Source organism: Rhipicephalus microplus, chromosome 1 (assembly GCF_043290135.1).
Source record: "Rhipicephalus microplus isolate Deutch F79 chromosome 1, USDA_Rmic, whole genome shotgun sequence".
Classification (NCBI taxonomy): Eukaryota; Metazoa; Arthropoda; class Arachnida; order Ixodida; family Ixodidae; genus Rhipicephalus; species Rhipicephalus microplus.
In genome coordinates this window covers 162,257,149-162,277,255 of record NC_134700.1, presented here as the reverse complement: position 1 = coordinate 162,277,255, position 20,107 = coordinate 162,257,149, and positions in this window count along the sequence as shown.

The window sequence follows — 20,107 nt, the reverse complement described above, 5'->3', positions numbered from 1 at the left end:
TAGTATTTGTAACTTCCATTTGAGAGTTTCAAACGACTTCTCTTTGAGATCCAATATGCTCGCGTAGATAAATCATATCCCCCTTGTCACTTGCTCAAGCCTAATAGAAAGGATGGAGTGACGACTATGAAAAGATTATACAAGTCTGCATGAACCGAAACGAACCCGAAACCAAACAACAACGAACAAACAAGGTACGCTCCTGAAATTCATTATTCCAAAAAAACAGTGTCCCCTTGGCTCAGGTATTTCGCAGTAATTTTTTTTCACTACCTCGTATATTACCTCGAAGGATCACATTACTAATGAGGCAAGTCCTATTTAAAATAGCGTGCAAATGATAAATGACCGGGCTCCATGCTGCCGAATACGCGCCACCCGTGCGTGACTGGTCTTACACAGCTAGGCGTTGATAGCCCGCCGGACTCACCGGAGTGATTCAGGTGCCCACGCGGTCGTTACCTGGGTAGGCGGGTGAGTAATGAAGCGCGTCCCTGAAAGGGAAGCCACTCCGTGAAGACAGATTTTCCCTCTCCGCCGGATTCTATACGACAAATGATGCGTCATCTGGAGCAGCCCCGGAGGTTTCGTTTGTTTTCCTGCACTGGTATAAGAGAGACGAAATATGGTAGGAGTGAAGCAGGTTAACTTGAGAAGCATCTATTTGCCAGCACTAATTTAAAAACGGCCATATGGAGTCTTCTATCAAAGTCCAGACAAGCTGCATATTCAACTCTCTTCAGAAGAAACGTTGAGTCAGTACAAACGCGGAGAGTCGTACGAGGTGTGCACACCCCTTCGAAAGGGAGCTGAAGTGTCTTTGTAAACAGCCAGTAAACAGGCACCGATATTTTTTACGCCTCTCAAACGATATCGGCAATTCGTGTGGAAGGCCTCGTTCTGCGAACATCACTGCACTGCACGCCGGCCAGACGCTTCCTTCTGAAAAACAATTTCCGTGCCCCTCTCGTGCGCTTGAGCTATACTTTTCACCCCCACAGGGACTTGTTATTGCGCATGGGGAACATTACCTAGCACCATTTTTTTTCGATTGGTCCTCTCTATTACGAAAAGGCGCCTTGGCCTTTCCCTAATGCAAATAGGCCATTGTCTCCATGCAGTGGCCATAACGACCTACTTATGTCCACGCATCATAAATTTCGGAACATGAGGTTGCTTGCAACCTTTTTTAGGACAGTCATATATATGGAAAACGACAAGCAACCATGCTCTTTCAAACAACGTACCAATTGCATCGCTAGTTTCTAGGTCAATAAAAAAAAGACAGTGAAATCTCCTAATTGACTAGTTAGTAGACTGCAGGGCACATGAGAAAACCTACACGGGCCTCACTGACAGTTTGATTTGGGTCAGTCCTTCTCGAGCTGGAGGCGTGACTGCGACTAATTAACGCTACCGCATTAGCGGAATATTGGTCGTGGCTTCTGCGGTGTACTGGGGCGCAGCGTACGCTGGTTATACTTCGCATGATAACGTTCCTTTTTTCTAGAATTTTGCAGCGTGAAAGCTCGCACGCCCTGCACAATAATTGCAGTACACAACAAGGCACGTCGCGTGCGTAATAATATAATATATACGCCTCGCAACTTGTACGAGATTATAAGAAACTGCAGCATGACGAAAAAAAATATTGATTGCTATTCATTTTAATGTAAACATGGGGAAGCACTGTATAAGAAATTATTATTCGAAGTTTCAAATATTTCATTCCTGCAATCTGTTGGGATTCATGCTTTTAGAACCATAATATAAAATACACACTTACGGCAGGATGCTTGAACTGGTCTGTTAATGATATGGAGGACTTACGCTACTGACTGAATGGATTCGTAAAAACGTATTCAGATGTGTTAAAGGGTCTCTTTGATTCTTACTGTTTTCGAAAAGTAATCGCCAGTGACAGTGCCGTATAATGCCTGATGCCCTGTAGGAGTGAGAATCACGCACCACTCAAATTCTGTGGTGCTGGTGCAGGCAAACATTCTACACGCTTCAAAGCATCTTATAAATTAAGAATAAAAATACCAGCTTCACTCACAGATGACGCTGTCCCACCCACAGGGCATTCGCGTAAGAACTCCATTCACTAGTGTTTACTCATTTTTTGTGATGTCAAACACTCCTCCAGTGTTTCAAATAGTTGTTTTTGCCACACGGGCATAGGTTTGTGTCGCAGAATTTAGGTCGGAAAGTGGAGTGCTCTGGTAAATTAGGTCAGGGATTTTGACATCCCCGCTAAGCCAAGCGTACTGCTTTAGGCACAGAAACAAGAAACGTTTGGCTCTTGGACGAGCCCAGCCATACTTTTTCCTGAGTTATGGTGGAATAGTCTCCCTATTATGACGTGACAATTCATGAATCATATTCCGCGAATACTTAGAATCTGTGATAAAAAACACTGCCGTTTGGTGAGGCAGACTATTCCTCTGCATAAAGTCAAAAGCAGGATAATAATCGACAGAGGATAGGATCAACATGGAAGCAGACCTTAAACCTTTAATAAAATCTAAGTGTTCCAAACAGCGCAGAGACGTTAATTGTTTCTTTCAAAGAAAGTATTGGTTTCCGTGCAGTTACGAAACAATCACGTGAGATACGAAGTAGGTGAAGTTGAGACTGATTCGTAGTCAATGTAGAGTACAAGAGTGCTGAGATAGTGCGGCACAACCCCTACTTAAAGTTTAGCATCAGTCCCGCATGCAACAGGTTCATGTTTCAAATACCACTGCCTGACAGTTTTCAATCAGACTTGGAAATCCGCGTGATGAAAAAATTGCATAAATAAAGTGGCGCCTCATTGGCCACCAAAGCCGGTAAAGCACTCCCTCATAAAAGCAGGAGGAGCCACCCTTGTGCAGAACTTGGTCGCTACCTCCCACATGAATACTCCAATCAAGCCTCCGCCTTCAGTTTTCAGCGGGTGGTGGTCAGACCGACGGTGGTCAGATCTGCAAAGCAGCGGATGAGTTTGAGAATCTGTCTGGGTTCACATAGGCTGCCATTAGAATCTGAACTTGGCCACATTCGCCGCTAGAACTTTATCAAGAAAGGCAAGTCTGTGTTAGCTATTCGAAGTAATTGGGGTGTTAAATGGGATATAATAGGGCTCAGCGAAGTTAGGAGGACACATGAGGCTTATATACTGCTTCAGAACATATACGTCCTATTTCATCGTACCTTAGTTATAGAAGAGAACTTAGGTGGGCGACTTATACACAAGAATATATCTGGCAACATAGAGGAATATTATAGGATTAGTGAAAGAGTAGAGGAGGTACAAGATGAAGGTGGTACCGACCTGCGCACCAGCATCCAGCCATGAAGATCATTTGGTTGAACGCTTCTACAAAAATGTAGAATCACGAATGAGAAAGACACGTTATAGTGCATTGATGGCCGGATATAATGCTAAAGTAGACAAGAAGAAGGCTGGAGACCATGCAGTGGAGGGATATGGCATCGGCTCTGGAAACGCGAGAGGGGAGTTACAAGTAGAGTTCGTGGAACGCAATAATTTACTTATATTGAATGCCTTCTACAGAAAACGAGTCAATTGTTAGTGGGCACAGAGGAGTCCTAATGGCAAAGATAAAAACTTAATAGACTTCATTCTGTGTCCATAGCTGGGTATTCTGCAGAAATTGGAAGTATTTGGCAATATTTACGTACTTGTCACGTGGTTTAATAAACTAAAACTCAGATATGCGATGCAGTGACCGTAGAATGGTAACGTCTCGAATTCACCTAAACTTGAGAACGAAATGACTGAAACTGATCCACAAGAAGCCAAATAATGAGCTAGCGCTGGAAGTGAAAGTACAGTAATTCGGAGTTTTCTTTTTGAAGATTCGCCACTCTAACCGAGCAAACCAACGGCTTCGTTTACGCAATGAACGATATTCTGACCAGTATCGTTAAGAAGTGTACACTGCTAGTCAGGGCTACAAATATTAGACAGGACGCTGAGCGACTATTCCAGGTGACGAAGCACGTCTTTAAGATACATCAAACCATTAAAGCCTCAAACGAGCCCAAAAAAAGTATACCTGGCGGAGCTTTCGAAGTTCATCAATAAACATAGGGTATCATAAGGTATAAAATGGAGAGAATTGAGCGTGCTGTAAATAGCGGAAGAAACCTAAACAGTGTGATGGCAAAACTGTGCATGAACGAAAATCGGATGTATGCGTTAGCGGAAAGTAAGGCCTGGTCACAACCAATATGGAGAGTAGAGTTGACGTATCGGACGGGCTGTAAAGAGATCTCTATAGCAGCCGAGACAACCACGATGATATCGTAAGAAGCAGTAATAGCCCACAGTATTCTGACACCCTACCAGTAATAAGAGGGAAAGTGAAGAAACCCCTGGAGAGAATGCACAGGGAAAACTGCTGGCGAGGTTGTGATAACATAAGACCTGTTGAAAGAAGGTTGAGAGATTGTGTTAAGATAACTGACCATCCTGTATATGAAGCATCTCTTAACGGGGAGAATACGAGAAACTTGGATGAATGCCATTACTATCTTGACCCGTAAGAAAGGGCACGTCAAGGACTTGAAAAATTACTCGCCGATCAGATTACTCTCTGTAGAATACAAGTTCTTTAGAAGAATATTAGCTAACAGAATTAAGACGACATTATAGTTCCATCAACCAGAGGATTGCGCAGGCTGCTCAACGATAAACCATATTGATAATGTCAATGAAGGGAAATAAAAATGAGCGGAATACAACCAACCTTTATACATAGCCTTCATAAACTACAAGAAGGCATTTCATTCGGTCAAGATATAGGCAGACACGCACACACTGTGGAATCAGGTCATTTACGAAGCCTATATGAAACATACGGGAAGAATTCTGCAAAGGATCCATATATAGCCATGATAATCATTCATAAAAAAAGCTACAGAATTTCATTAAAGAAGGGTATAGGACACGGAGACACAATCTTTCCAATGCTATTCACCGCGTGTTTACAGGAGGTTTCCATGGCGCTAGATTGGAAAAAGTTAGGAATGAGAATTGATGGAGAGTATCTTATCAACTTGCAATTCACTGATGGCATCGCATTGATGAGGAACTCAGGGGACAAATTACAGCTCATGATTATTGAACTGGTCACGGAAAGCAGGCTTGGTATGAAAAATAATATACATAAAAGTGAAGTAATGCACAACAACCTCGAAAAAGGGCAGTGCTTCGATATATAGGTAGCAGTACTTAAAGTTGTAAAAAAGCACGTCTACTTCGTCAAGTAGTAACAGCCGATTAAAACCACGAGATTCAAATAACTAGAAGAAAAAGAAGGGAACGGAGAACATTCTACAAGCATTCACACATCATGACTGGTAGATTGTCACTGTTCCTGAAGAAGAAAGTACATAACAGCTGCATCTTGTCGGTACTTACTTATAGAGCAGGAACCTGGAAGCTTACGAAGATTATGCAACTGAAATTGAGTACAAACTGCGAGCGATTGAAAGCAAAATGATAGATGCAACCTTTAGAGAGAGGAAGAGAGCAGAGGGGATCAGCGAACTAACGAGGGTTAAGGATATCATAGTTGAAATCAAGAAGAAATAGACATGGGCCAGTCACATAGCACATAGGCAGGATAACTGCTGGTGATTAGAAGAACTGACAGGATTCCAAAAGAAGGCAAACACATGAGGGAGAGGCATAAAGTTATGTGGACGAAGGAAATTACGAAGTTTTTAGGTATATTGTGACATGCAGAAAGCACAGAACCGGATTGATTGGAGGAACATACGAGAGGCCTTTGCCCTGCATTGGGCGTAGCCAGGGTGCTGCTGCTGCTGCCGCTGCCACAGCAGCAGCAGAAGAAAAGGAAAAAAGAAAAAGAAAAAAAAGAAAAGGAAAAAAGAAAAAGAAGAAAAAGAAAAGGAAAAAAGAGAAAGAAGAAAAAGGAAAAGGAAAAAAAGAAAAGGAAAAAAAGAAGAAGAAGAGGAAGAAGAAGGAGGAGGAAGAAGAGGAGGAGGAATAAGGAGGAGGAGGAGGAAGGAGGAGGAGGAAGAAGACGAAGGAGAAGGAGGAGGAGAAGGAAGAAGAAGATGGCGGTGATGCTGATGACGATGATGATGATGATGATGTATGTGGCAAGTGAGAACTCACAAAGAATAGTCGCATGATTTTTTTTATTTACTAAGACTCCGAAGGCTCAACAGCAGCTCTTCAATGCACCAGCGAACAGGTAAGCCATTTGATACGGCAGATGTCTATCAATCTTGGTAGCGTCCGCGGGACCCTGTCACCCCAAGCCACTAAAGCCTGACCGGCAACAAAGCTGTGAATACCGCTGCACGTGCTTCTCTCGCCCAGGTCATTGCCCCTTCATGTCCCCAAACCAAATCTAGCATTATCAACCCGATGGCCTTCCGCGAAATTATGGCCGATTACCGGGCTTCGAGCCGCCTCTACACGGACCCCACACGTGGTCTGTAGAAAACAGATGAACGACTACTACTCCGTCTCCAGACTAACACCTCCCTCATTCCGGCAGTCGGCAGGCACTTTTTATTGGGAATGAATGGCACCTGCTCGACCTGCCAGGTCCTGGAGGTCAGGTTCTGGCCGACACCTAATACGTTGTACCTTTGTGCCCAGCCAACCTACTTCTTTAAAATGATAGCGTTCAATTCCGGGGATTACTATGGCTCTGCTGACGCAATTTTGTCCTGAATAAGACGTTTTAAATTATATACTGTAATGACGAAAACCGAAACTGGAACTCTCTCTGGCACAGACTCGCATGCTAGAGGGAAGACGAAGAGGAGAAAGCAGAATAAGAACAGCCGGCCTGCAGCATAGGCGTTGTGTCTTATTTCTCCTCGTTACAATGGCGCAGTCGACAGGATGAAGACGTCTTACGTCCCGGCTTCGTCACCCAGGATACCCGCCGACGTGTAGCCGCGGTAAGCGTCGCTTGAGGACGGCGTCAAGGCCTCCTCGGCGGCTCCAGCACCCGTTCCCGGTACCAGTTCACGATAAGGAACGCCGTCACGCTTCTTCGCTGATGGAACCCGCAAGGCGTCCGTCGCGGCCAGCATCGATCCCAGCACCGACGGATGGCGTCCAGGCCTCCGTTGTGGTTTCGGGGAACTTGCCCAGGGGCGCGACACGTCACGGCAACCATGCGCACGGGCCTCTCTCACCTAGGGATGGCGTACATGCCTCCTCCATACCTGGCAACCTGTCGGCGCTTCAAGCACCCACCGTGTACGGCGTCGAGGCCTACCCGGCGGCGCAACACCGCTTCATCTACGCCACAGTACCAGGTCACAACTCATCACACGGGTTCCGCTTGTCTGGGAACGTCGTTGACGCTTCCAGCGCCCTGGAACCCATGTCCACGAATCCGACCACAGCTGGATTTCCAAGGGACGCCGTCCACGCGTCCTTGGTCAGGAATTGTACCACCTCGAGTACCGCAGTCACTGTATCCTCCGCAGAGGCGGGCCTTGGCTCTTCGTGCGGATCACACGACAGCGCAGCGGAGCTGCAGCATACCATCGCGCAACTCCGCGTCACGACCAACGCCCTCATAGCGTCGAGCTCCAAGCTATGTCCTGCCATCTTGCCAACATTGTGCGCACTCAATGCCATGTTGGCTGCGGCCGCCGCGCAAAACTTCGAGGTAAGCTCGCCCGAGAACCGTCGCAATCTCCGGCGTTCTCTCGCGGAGGTATCGGAGCAAGTGAACTGCTTGGCGGGGGCACATTTCGGAGCTCTGCCCGCCGTCCCGCCATCGCCGATTTCCTTCGCGCTACCGGAATTTCGCGGCTTCCAGGACGACGCCGAGGAATGGGTGGCAACCGTCAACGCTCTCGGAACGACTGAAGAGCAGAAGTGGGACATGGCCATAGATCGCCTGCGGGATGCTGCCGCAGCATGGCACAGGTACGAAGGCGTCGGGCAGCAGTCCTGGGCAGAATGGAGTGCAGCCCTGATTGCCGCTTTCGGACGGATTTCCTGTGACTCCAGCAAGTCCAGCTCGATCTCCCCCGAGGCCGAGGATGGAGCCCAGGCAGCGCCCCGCCTCGAGGCTGCAATCGTTCGTTGCAGCTCGTCAACGGAATGCTGCCAGGAGTTCCCTGCTGCTAACCCTGACCGAAGTGGCTGGAATCCTACACTACAGGTCCCGGACTCTGCATCGGTATTCGACCTGAAAATACCGCCACCAGACCTTCGTCCGGAGATACGGCCCTCGCGCTCGTCGTCTGAGGACATCGAGGCACTCAATCCTATTGTATTAGACACAACTGAACCCTACCAGACCACGATCATGCTCAGCCACGCAGACACTCGGCTACCAAGGAACGTTTCCTTCGAGAAAGCCCAGATACCTAGCTACGCTGAGGCCACTGCCATCGAGAACTTGCCGAGGACCAGCCCTCCGGCTGTTTCCTCCCAGCATACGATGTTTGCACATGACAGTTCGCCAGAAGCCACCGGCTCGACTACGTCTGGGAGTTCTGCTGTGGTATTTATGCCCAACCATGAGCTGCGTCCCATCTCATTTCAAGAAATGGCCCAAACGTCATCATGGCTGCCTCGCAGAGCATCCCGCTGCAGTTCAGTCCACCAGCGACGGTGGGACAAGCACCAGCGTTTCCAGGTTACTCTGCGACCTTGCCGGAACAGTCAGGGCCGTCCACCTGAACTGCATTCTACGAGTTGTCAGGAAACGTTGTACCATGGTCGAGACCGACCACGACGATGTAGCCAACCTCGCCCACCTGAAGCACTGTCAACTGCTGCAGCTAGCCTTACCTACCAGAACATTGTCGTTTGGCCCAACGACAATGCTAGCAGTCATGGCCGAGTGTAATGACGAAAACCGAAACTGGAACTCTCTCTGGCACAGACTCGCATGCTAGAGGGAAGACGAAGAGGAGAAAGCAGAATAAGAACAGCCGGCCTGCAGCATAGGCGTTGTGTCTTATTTCTCCTCGTTACAATACCTATGGATTGCAAAGATAAAAACAAGAAAAGGTTTGTCGCCAGGCATTGAGCCTAAGATCTTTAAGTCTGGAACGAGCGCAGCGCAAAACAACTATACCGCAGAGCGCACGTTGCTCGGCTTGCTAACAGCGAGCTGTTCATATGCACTATATACCGTTGGCGGTCCTCAGAGCTCAGCAACTTTAGTGCGTTCGCGTCCTGGGTAGCGAGATGGCGCGAAGGGCGCGCTTTGAGCCCGCCCTTCCTAAGGCCTACCAGATGCCTTCCTAAGGCATCTACCATTCTCAAATCAAAATCAGCGTTAGAGGGACTGACAATTCAAAGAGAGGACGGAAGACATCATAGATCACATACAATATCACTGCCATCGATTTCCATCTGAACTACAAACGCCTTGTGACGGATCACTACGTTTAAACGATCGGTCACTACCAGTGCAAGTGCTATTCGAATACCGTTCCCACCGCTCGTGTTCCCACAAGGAAGTGTACGAATGTTTATTCTTCTTGACGAATACGGGTATGTGTAAACATGTTTGGCTATAGCAGCGCAAGCCGCACGACCACATCGGCGTATTGACAACTTATTTCCTTTTTTCTCTTCGTTCCTTCTCAACTTTTTGCCCCTTCTTCATATTTCCAGCATTAGGTATCCGACCGGACATGTCACCGGTTAGTCCTACTACCTTCTGTCTTTTCGATTTGTTTTTTTTTTTCTTTCATCAAGTAGAATGAATTTTGTGTTCGTGGCGGGGCGAGCCCAGCGGTTCTGTCGGTGAAATTTGTGTTCACAAGGCCTCTCAAAGTTAGGCAGCCGGAGATTACCACGCCAAAAAAGAACCAAGTACGCATTGCGCTTCATATTGACTGAAGCAGATATCGCTGCCTTTTCACTGGGTGGACGCAGTGTCTTTCGTCGGCACGTGCGTCTGAAGCAGACAAGAAAGAACGCGAGCAAAAAAGAAGGGCAAGTGGCCACATTAATGCCGCGGTTTAAAGAACGTTTGTGCAAATTCCTTTACATATGTATACACAGCATCGTGAGAGCTCACAGACTGGCTGGCAAGGAGTTTGTCAGCTATGGCATTCATTGAAGAGCAGTCGAAATCCTCTTTCACTAAGAGGCATTAACTCCTTACAATGTGAACCGCTGTTCCCCAACAGTGTCCCAGCCAGACAATACGCGCGGGGCCACAAGTTTACCGGGTAACTGACAATAGGCTTATTCGCTCTGGTAGTGGACGCAGAATGGGCTAAATGTGAGCTTTTATAATGTTTTCGGTTCGCACCTTGCTGCCTCAGGTGTAACCCGCGGAGGCAAGCCAGCAGCGCGGGCTGTTCAGTGAAATCCTCATTCATTTCACAAACTTAATGCTAGCTTAGAAATGCGACCGTTTTCAGAAAAGTGACTTGCATTCCCGGTGAATTGCATGCAGCGTTTTGTCTGCGAATAATGCAGAACAGCGCTACACAGTTACCCAACTTGTCAGCGCCGCGGCCTGGAGCTATCACCCGGAGCACTTCGAAATAGAAAAATTCTCGAAAAAAAAAAAGACCATGGGAGTCTATGGGAAGGATGAAAAAAGTGGCCAGTTTTCCGAGACAAAAACGCTCACTGTGGTAAAACAAAGCAAGTTATATTACTGATAAGTTCATAGAATATAATCCAGACATACCGCTTTTACTTGAAACCATTCTCAACTTGCCGCCCCTGGCATAGCTTCGTTCCTTAACGCATTTTTTGTGAAACGTGGTCTTTCAAATGCTTGTGGTATATTGATAAACCCTTGAGCTCCTCGCACATGCCGATGCGCGGCTTCACCGCACTGTCGTCGATTTGCTTCCACGCGTCGTCATTCCACAGCATCTCGCAAGATTCCACCGCCAAACCAAAACAAAATAGCGTTTGTTTCGGTTTCTCGGTGCAATTTTCAGCAGTCGTTTCTCTTCCTTTTCATTCATGACTGCATGTGCATGCTTCATCACTCCCCGTGTATAAGACTTAAATATACATTTGTATGTCTCACTTCATTATTTTAAACATCATCATAGTTAGAACGCCCAATCAATTTATGAAGAAGAAATTTCTTGCTTTTTCGCACTCGCAATATAGTGGAAGCTTATTTGTGCGCTTTCATGGTTTCGTTAAAGCTTTCTCGGGTACCTACAACTGGCCAATGTAAAGAAAACAATTTAGGCTTAAAGAAGCAGGGCATAGTAATGTAACGACAAAGCTTGACGTCTTGCCGTTGCTTCTGATGAGACAACAAATTTTCATGAACGAGACGAGCCGTTATTAAGGCTACCTCTCTTTCGCTGTTTCGAGTGCATTTTTTAGATATTTTCTTTGGGGTCATTCGTTTTGTTTTTTCTGAGAAAATATAAAAGTTATCAAAGTTTAGTTGTCGCTAATCCCTCTGAATTTCGGATAACCCAAGTTTTTTTGTCCTCTTTTTCAAGTGATACTAAATTTTTGATACTGTGGTGTTCAAACACGAGAATATCAGAACAGACGGAACGTAAATAATTGTCTGTAAGGTTGTAGCTCACAAACGCACATAAAATTATGTTGAACACAGAACATATACGTTTGTCCGTATTACAATCTTAAAACTTGGGGTGATACACACAAGCGTATATTTCTAATGAACGCCCAAATATTTTAGGAGGTTGTCCATTAAGGAAGCGCACTCCTTTGGAGTGATAATTCTCGTCCTCAAAAAGGGTGTTGCACCAACAGACCAAATGATACTTCATTGCACTGCTGAACTACATGTGAGCATGCATCAAACTTCCAGGAAGCTAATAGTCGCAGAATGTTGCAAGAATCGTTACGGCCGGTCGTCAGCAAATTAGTGCGACTTGTTGATTGTGACGAAAATGGGGTGGTCAGTCGTATCGAAACTTATCGACGCATTACCTTTTGCATGAATCTCCATGTAGTTATTTTTGATATAGTTCTTAACCAATATTGTGTTTATTTCATATTTCCTATATTGTTCCGATATGATCCTGGTCATGGTGGAGTGTAATGAGCGGAGAAATGCGTTTCGCAATCCATGTATCAAAGTGTTTGAGACCACAGGCGGTCACAGGCGTCGCAGCCGAAGCCGATGTGCCGCTGGAGAAACTCCCGCCGAAATCGGCCGTTCTCCCCGGCGAACGCGCGTTAACTGCGCGAGCTACCTCGGCGGTGTGGTTTGCAGGATCCACCCGCCGCCGGCCTTTGTATTCCCGTTCGCGATTTATAGCAGCTTTGAAGGCTGCCGGATCATCGATACGCACTTGCTGCCGGTGCTCATCATCCCGGACCTGTTTTTGTTCCCGGACTGCACCATCAGCCGGGCGATTCCGAACCGTCTCACTTTTGCACTTTCGGCGCTCTTCTAGAGTTGTCCGTGGCATACCCACATGAACGGCTTCTGGAGAAACTGCGGCGCGCACGCCCGGTGCCACGGCTGCGGCGGGACGGACGACGTCACTCACAATGCAGCCAATGGCGTGCGTGCGTGCGCATGCCACAGCGAACAGCGTAACTGATAGCACAGCCAATCGCGACCGCGCGTGACACCGCTGCTGGACGGGTTTCCGTTTCTCCTAGCCATATACAGTTTTCGCTGCATAAGCCTAATGAGCCACTACATTGCTCGTGCGTTATTCAAATGATGGTAAAGAAAGTACAGATTACCCGAGTTGTCCACTTTTCCAGGCAGTAGCGCCGAACATGGTGCCTTTGTCGCGACTCCACGTCGTTTCGGTGTCCAACCAGCACTGCCCCCCACCGAAGCTATACAGCCACATGCGACTGCATACGGGAGAAAGCAGCAATGGTACAGACTTCAGTAGTAGAGTCTTTCCTGATATTTTCACAACAAGGTTGTCCATGCTTGAACTAAAATGAAAAATATGCAATAAGGCTAAAGAAAAACCCAGCCTTTCGCATATCTACCAACGTAATTTTTTAAAATTTGAAGTCATATCTCGCGTGCTCAATTTTGAACCAAAATGTGTCTCTATTTTCTTGGCAGAACGAGCTACGAAGCATCCCGTGTGTCCGAAAAGCACAAATTTCAGAGGTTCAATAAATAAAGGATGCGCTAGCTGAGGGTAGCATTTTATAATTAGCTTAACTACCACATCAAGGAGACCTTTTAGGTGCGAAGCTTCTCAGGGCGTGGGCTGAGCGTACCGTCGTAATCGTATGTAGCCACCTCTCGTTAGTTCTTGAACCGGCCGTAGAGGGTGGTACTTGTACATATAAAGAAATGCATATACGCTGAAAAATGCAAACTATATGATACTAGAGGACGTTACTTCATCATCATCATCATCATCAGCCTGTCTACGTCCACTGCAGGACGAAGGCCTCTCCCATGTTCCGCCAGTTAACCCGGTCCTGTGCTTGCTGTTGCCAATTTATACCCGCAAACTTCTTAATCTCATCTGCCCACCTAACCTTCTGTCTCCCCCTACCCCGCTTCCCTTCTCTGGGAATCCAGTTGGTGACCCTTAATGACCAGCGGTTATCCTGCCTACGTGCTACATGCCCGGCCCATGTCCATTTCCTCTTCTTTATTGCAGCTATGATATCCTTAACTCCCGTTTGTCCCCTAATCCACTCTGCTCTCTTCTTGTCTCTTAAGGTTACACCTACCATTTTTCTTTCTATTGCTCGCTGCGTCGTCCTCAATTTAAGTTGAACCCTCTTTGTGAGTCTCCAGGTTTCTGCTCCGTAGCTAAGTACCGGCAAGATACAGCTGTTATATACCTTCCTCTTGAGGGACAGTGGCAATCTACTTCTCATAATTTGAGAGTGCCTGCCGAATGTGCTCCACCCCATTCTTATTCTTCTAGTTACTTCAATCTCGTGGTTAGGCTCTGCGGTTATTACCTGCCCTGAGTAGACATAGTCTTTTACAACTTCAAGTGCACTATTACCTATCGCAAAGCGCTGCTCCTTTCCGAGGTTGTTGTACATTACTTTCGTTTTCTGCAGATTAATTTTAAGACCCACCTTTCTGCTCTCCTTGTCTAACTCCGTAATCATGAGTTGCAATTCGTTCCTGAGTTACTCAGCAATGCAATGTCATCGGCGAAGCGCAGGTTACTGAGGTACTCTCCATTAACTCTTATCCTTAACTGTTCCCATTCTAGGCTTCTGAAAACGTCCTGTAAGCACGCAGTGAATAGCATTGGGGAGATTGTGTCCCCCTGCCTTACACCCTTCTTTATTGGTATTCTGTTGCTTTTTTTATGAAGCACTATGGTAGCAGTTGATCCCCTGTAGATTTCTTCCAGAATGTTTATATATATTTCATCTACGCCCTGATTCCGCAGTGTCTGCATGACGGCTGATATTTCTACTGAATCAAACGCCTTCTCGTAATCTATGAAGGCTATGTATAGTGGTTGGTTATACTCTGAGCATTTCTCTATTACCTGATTGATAGTATGAATGTGGTCAATTGTTGAGTAGCCTGTTCTAAATCGTGCTTGTTCCTTTGGTTGATTGAATTCTAATGTTTTCTTTACTCTGCTAGCAATTACCTTTGTAAATAGCTTGTATACTACAGAGAGCAAGCTGATCGGCCTGTAATTCTTCAAGTCCTTGTCATCTCCTTTCTTATGTATTAAGATGATGTTAGCGTTCTTCCAAGACTCTGGTACTTTTCCCGTCAGGAGACACCTCGTAAATAGAGTGGCTAGTTTTTCTAACACAATCTGTCCTCCATCTTTCAGCAGATCTGATGTTACTTGATCCTCACCAGCAGCTTTGCCTCTGTGCATGCTCTCCAAAGCTTTTCTGACTTCTTCTATCATTACCGGTGGGGTGTCGTCGGGGTTACTGCTAGTTCTTATAGTATTAAGGTCGTGGTTGTCTCGGCTACTGTACAGATCTCTGTAAAACTCCTCCGCTATTTTAACTATCCTATCCATATTGGTAGTTAATTTGCCTTCTTTGTCCCTTAGTGCATACATCCGCCTTTTGCCTATCCCAAGTTTCCTCTTCACTGCTTTGACGCTTCCTCCGTTTTTCAGAGCGTGCTCAATTCTCTCCATGTTATACCTTCTTACATCGCATACTTTACGTCTATTAATCAGCTTTGAAAGCTCTGCCAGTTCTATTTTGTCTGTTGTACTTGGCACTTTCATGATTTGACGCTTCTTAATTAGGTTCTTCGTTTCCTGGGAAAGCTTGCCGGTGTCCTGTCTAGCTACCCTGCCTCCAACTTCCACTGCACACTTCGTGATGATACTCGTCAGATTATCATTCATTGTATCTACGCTAAGGTTGGTTTCTTCGCTAAGAGCAGAGTACCTGTTCTGCAGTGACACTGTGAATTCCTGTACTTTCCCTCTCAGTGCTAGCTCATTGATTTGCTTCTTGCGTATCAGTTTCTGTCGTTCCTTCTTCAAGTCTAGGCGGATTCGAGCCCGTACCATTCTATGGTCACTGCATCTTACCTTGCCAACCACTTCCACATCCTGCACGACTCCTGGGTGTGCAGTCATTATAAAGTCTATTTCGTTCTTATTTACGCCATTAGGGCTCCTCCATGTCCACTTGCGGTTTTCTCGTTTTCGGTAGAAGGTATTCAAAATACGCAGATTATTGCGTTCTGCGAATTCTACTAGTAGCTCTCCTCTGGCGTGTCTAGTGCCGATGCCATAATCTCCTACTGCCTGGTCTCCAGCCTGCTTGTTCCCTACCTTTGCATTAAAGTCGCCCATTACTATAGTATACTGTGTTTTCACCTTACTCATTGCCGATTCCACGTCTTCGTAGAAGCTTTCAACTGAAGCGTCATGATGGCTGGATGTAGGCGCGTAAGCCTGTACTACCTTCATTTTGTATCTTTAGTTTAGTTTAATTACAATGCCTACCACCCTTTCATTAATGCTATAGTAATCCTCTATGTTGCCAGCTATGTTTCTGTGAATTAGGAACCCTACTCCCAGTTCTCTTCTGTTTGCCAAGCCCCGATAGCAAATGATGCGCCCATTCTGTAGCACAGTATAGGCCTCATCTGTCCTCCTAACCTCACTCAGCCCTATTATATCCCATTTAAATGGGATATAATAGAGGACGTTACTTGTAGCATGATAAATGATGAAAATCACAGCATATCCACAGCGTCCGTCATTCCGTCCGTGCTTCCAGCCGTCCGTTAGTTCATGCTACCGTCCATTCGTGCGTCCATCCATGCATCCGTCCGTCAGTTCTCTCATGCGTTCATCCGTGCGTCCATCTGTACGTCCGTCCGTCCACGCTTCTGTCCCTGCGTTTGTCCATGCGTCCATCCATCCGTCCGCGCTTCCATCCCTGCATTCTTCCATGCATCCGTCCGTGCATCCATCCGTCCGTTCGTCCATGCGTTCGTTTGTGCATCCGTCCGTCCATGCGTCAAATAGACAGAGCAACAGACGACGGAGGAACGCGGCCAGCGGATGATTCACGGTTTGCCCATAAAAAGTATGATACGCGCAAGGCGGCAGCGGCTGGCAATCGAAGACGGAACCTTGATGTGCGAGCGCGCGAGAAAATAGGAAGGACGTCACACGAAGACGTTGACGATTGCGTGTTCGTCGGCGGCATCATACGATAGGGGGCGCGCTATAGTAAAATAAAAGCCGTTTTGGCACGCGCACGTGTTAAGATGGTCGGCGGATGGACCAGAGTGCAGAGTGACGTGCGCGCAAGGTGGCGGCGACTCGCGTTCAAAGACTGAACCTTGATGTGGGAGCGCGCGAGGCAGAAGCGTACCTTGAAGCTGTGCGGCGGCGCCGACAACATCCCGGCGTACGAGAACGGGAGGCCGAAGCGGTGCGGTAGCCGCGTGCGGACCCAGATTCGCTCCACTTTCTGTCATTCACACCGTGAATATGTTGTCATTTTTGTTTGTTTTCAGCTGCAACAATACCCATACCTCTCGTTTCAATTATATTCAGCTATTGTACTCTAACAATTAGATACCAACACACAGCAACAATTTACTCACCAGTACCGTTGTATCCAACGTCAAAAACGCCTGCTGCTCACACTTGCGCAACGCCTTCACCTGGGCGAACACCCGTTTTGTGCGTGAACCGAACACACTGAGAGAACTAAAGCGCAGCAGGCAGGCGTACAGTGTCTGCGTTAGAGCAAAGAAACAGTGATTGGTGAGGTCAGCGCATAGTTCTACGGTAACTGCAGAAAGCGAACACCATACATTCTAAAAAAATGGGAAAAAATGATTGCTTGTTGCTTTTTTCGTCAGATATGTAACTCCACTTAAACATGCATGTTAACTGCCTTTGGAGAACAGTTTAATTCCTTCGTTCGTAGTGTCGGGGCGGCGCGATTTCCCAAAAGACTGATAGCGCATTTTACTTAAGCCAGGTGACAGGACGTCACAAAATACGTGTCTAAGAAGTCATTACAGGAATGTATTATTTGCTCGCGACTTTCATAATTGCTTTACCTGCGCTATAAGATTGTTAATATAACTGCATACTATAAATAAAAGAATAATTAAAGAAATCAAACTAATCATCTTGTTAATTAAGAAAGGTGGGCGGATCAGACAGAAATAAGGAAGCTCTCCTTACGAGAACCCAACCGGTACTTTAAGATTTTTCAAAGTGGGCATTAGTGATTTTAGCGGTGAGATACAATTCGACCCATTTCGTCAGTAAAATTGGTACCCATACCTGCAATCACACAACTGCCACATCCCTCCACGATGGCCAGAACGCGAAAAAGTCGTTACATGCGCAGTATATTGACTTCACGTCACAAGCTTGAGAGCTGTGCTTGTGAGCTGCGCTTGTGCTTGCCACATTAATTGCTACATACGTTGATTAATGCGTAATAACCAGCACCACTGCAGCCGTATTCGTGAACAGTACCGTCATTGTGCTTGCTTGCTAGTTGCGCGAATCCGCGCTGCGGTTTAACTTCTTAAGAAGACTTACGTCGAATTAAATTAACGCACATTCATTACCACATGCAACTTTTCTTTTTTTTTGAAATCGCAAAGAGCAATGAGATCTGCGCAAGAGGGACCTCAATTGTCCCTTTGGATCCCAACCTTCTCTCCATAAATTGAAAAGGTAATTCATTTCATCTTGGATTATTTTCTAAATTGATGTCTTCGGTAATGCTGAGATGTCAACCGCAAGCGAAAAAGTAGTTATGAAGGCTAATGGCAAACATTCCATTGTCGTTACTGTTGAGAATTCATGGATACATTTTTTTGAACACGCAGTGTACTTGTCAAGTCATTGTTTACAAAAAAAGGAGAAACAGGTAGTCTTCTTCTCATAGTATAACAATTGCTTTAAGAACACTGTTGATGTCAGTATTGATCACTTGACAGCGAACACTGCTTCTATCAAGTCTTTTACTTCGACCTTCGATGCAGATTGTGTACCACACTGAAAAAAAGCTACGGTAAATGGACAGACCTGTAATGCAACGCAGCACGGCCGAATAGTAGGTAGTATCTCGGGGACAGATAAACGAGAGCAAAGTAAAGTAAAATAAAGCAGAGCGATACGCGAGTGCATTACGTGTACAAATTCTTTTCAGTGGTACGATAGTCTTCCTCGCAAAGCTCGGGACATCTTAAGACCACGGCGAGAAGAGACGCCTCGAAATAACACCGCGGTGAAGGAGAGCGGCACGCGAGCGTTTTTCCGAGAAGAAAACTCAATCTGCAAAATCCGCCGCTTCGTGAAGGCATCATATCTGGCGTTTGTACATTGGCACCGTCGCAAACCAAAGAGATTACACGTGACAAAAAATAAGACTGACAGGTGGGAACTTGTCAGCGATGGCTTTAAGGAATTATTGAGAGTAAGATCGCTGCCATATAGTGCCACATTGAGCCTTTAGAACCACCCGCAGCATCCCTCCCACATCTACTTTGCTTCCTGAACCATATCCAGGTAACGTGTTATTTTATACTAAACTGTTGTTGGCCTACCTTTACAGTGTCGCACGGAATCTCGGCTTGTTCTTCTTTGTAAACGTATTGCATCATGCGTATCTGTCGCTGCCAATCTTATTCTATTCTACGACAGTGAATTCATTCTAAAGATGTTTATAAGGTTTTATTATCTGTGTGAGCAGGGTATAAATACCGCCACAAACACTTTGAGGACAGCAGCCATCGTAAAGCTAGAATTCTTTGCCGCGATGCTACTTCAAAACGTCATTTTGCTACATAATTGTGCCAGTTGAGATGTGCACGAAGGATTTCGAAACTATAGAAAGAGTGAAAAAAAAAGTTTTATTTTGTGGATTCCCGAAGATGTTTCTATAACTGCGTGAAGCAGTCCGCCGTTCAGAAAGGCCAGAAAAGTTTCACTCGAGTACTGTCACTGTCGCCTATAGGACGTGCAATGAAAGTTCGGACACCTGTTAAAATGTAAAACGACATGATCATGGCCACTGAGACGCCGATGTGAATGGGACCGAGTGAAAAAAAATCCACACAGTTTGACTACTGAGCTAATTGTCGACGCCTTGGGCCAAGCGTTCACCGGTTCCAGCACTCACCCCATTTGCCGACAGGTTTGACGGATAATACAGACAAGACACGCTTTGTAACAAAGTCTTCCATGCTCAGTGCAGCCTAATGCTTGTCTCCGGCAAAACGTTCGCGTTTCCTTTGAATAATTACTGCTTCATTTAGTATCAAATTAGGGAATGGCGTCTGTGTGATCTCAGAATGGAATACGAGACAGTGAACTCCATTCTAACCGTGAGTGATTTACATATGTTCGGGTGCATGCTGTTGCATTTTACAGTTAGAAAACTTCTCTACTTCGATGTTCATATTGTCTACTTCTCGATGTTATGATTCTCCCTGTACTATTTGCCAATCTGTATTGCAGCTTCGCGTCCGAACTCACAATCACCTACGTCGTCAACAGTAACATTCGATCCGCCTCAGGCATGGGCTCTTCTGCCATCCGATCTCGAGGCAGTGGCTTCGAGGTTTCGAAGGCAGTAACAATTACACTAGCTGTTGCGTTAACAACCGGCTGCAATGCGCCGTTGCCTAATTTCAAAACCAGTTTTCGAATTTCTTGCCGAAAACTTTTAGGCAGT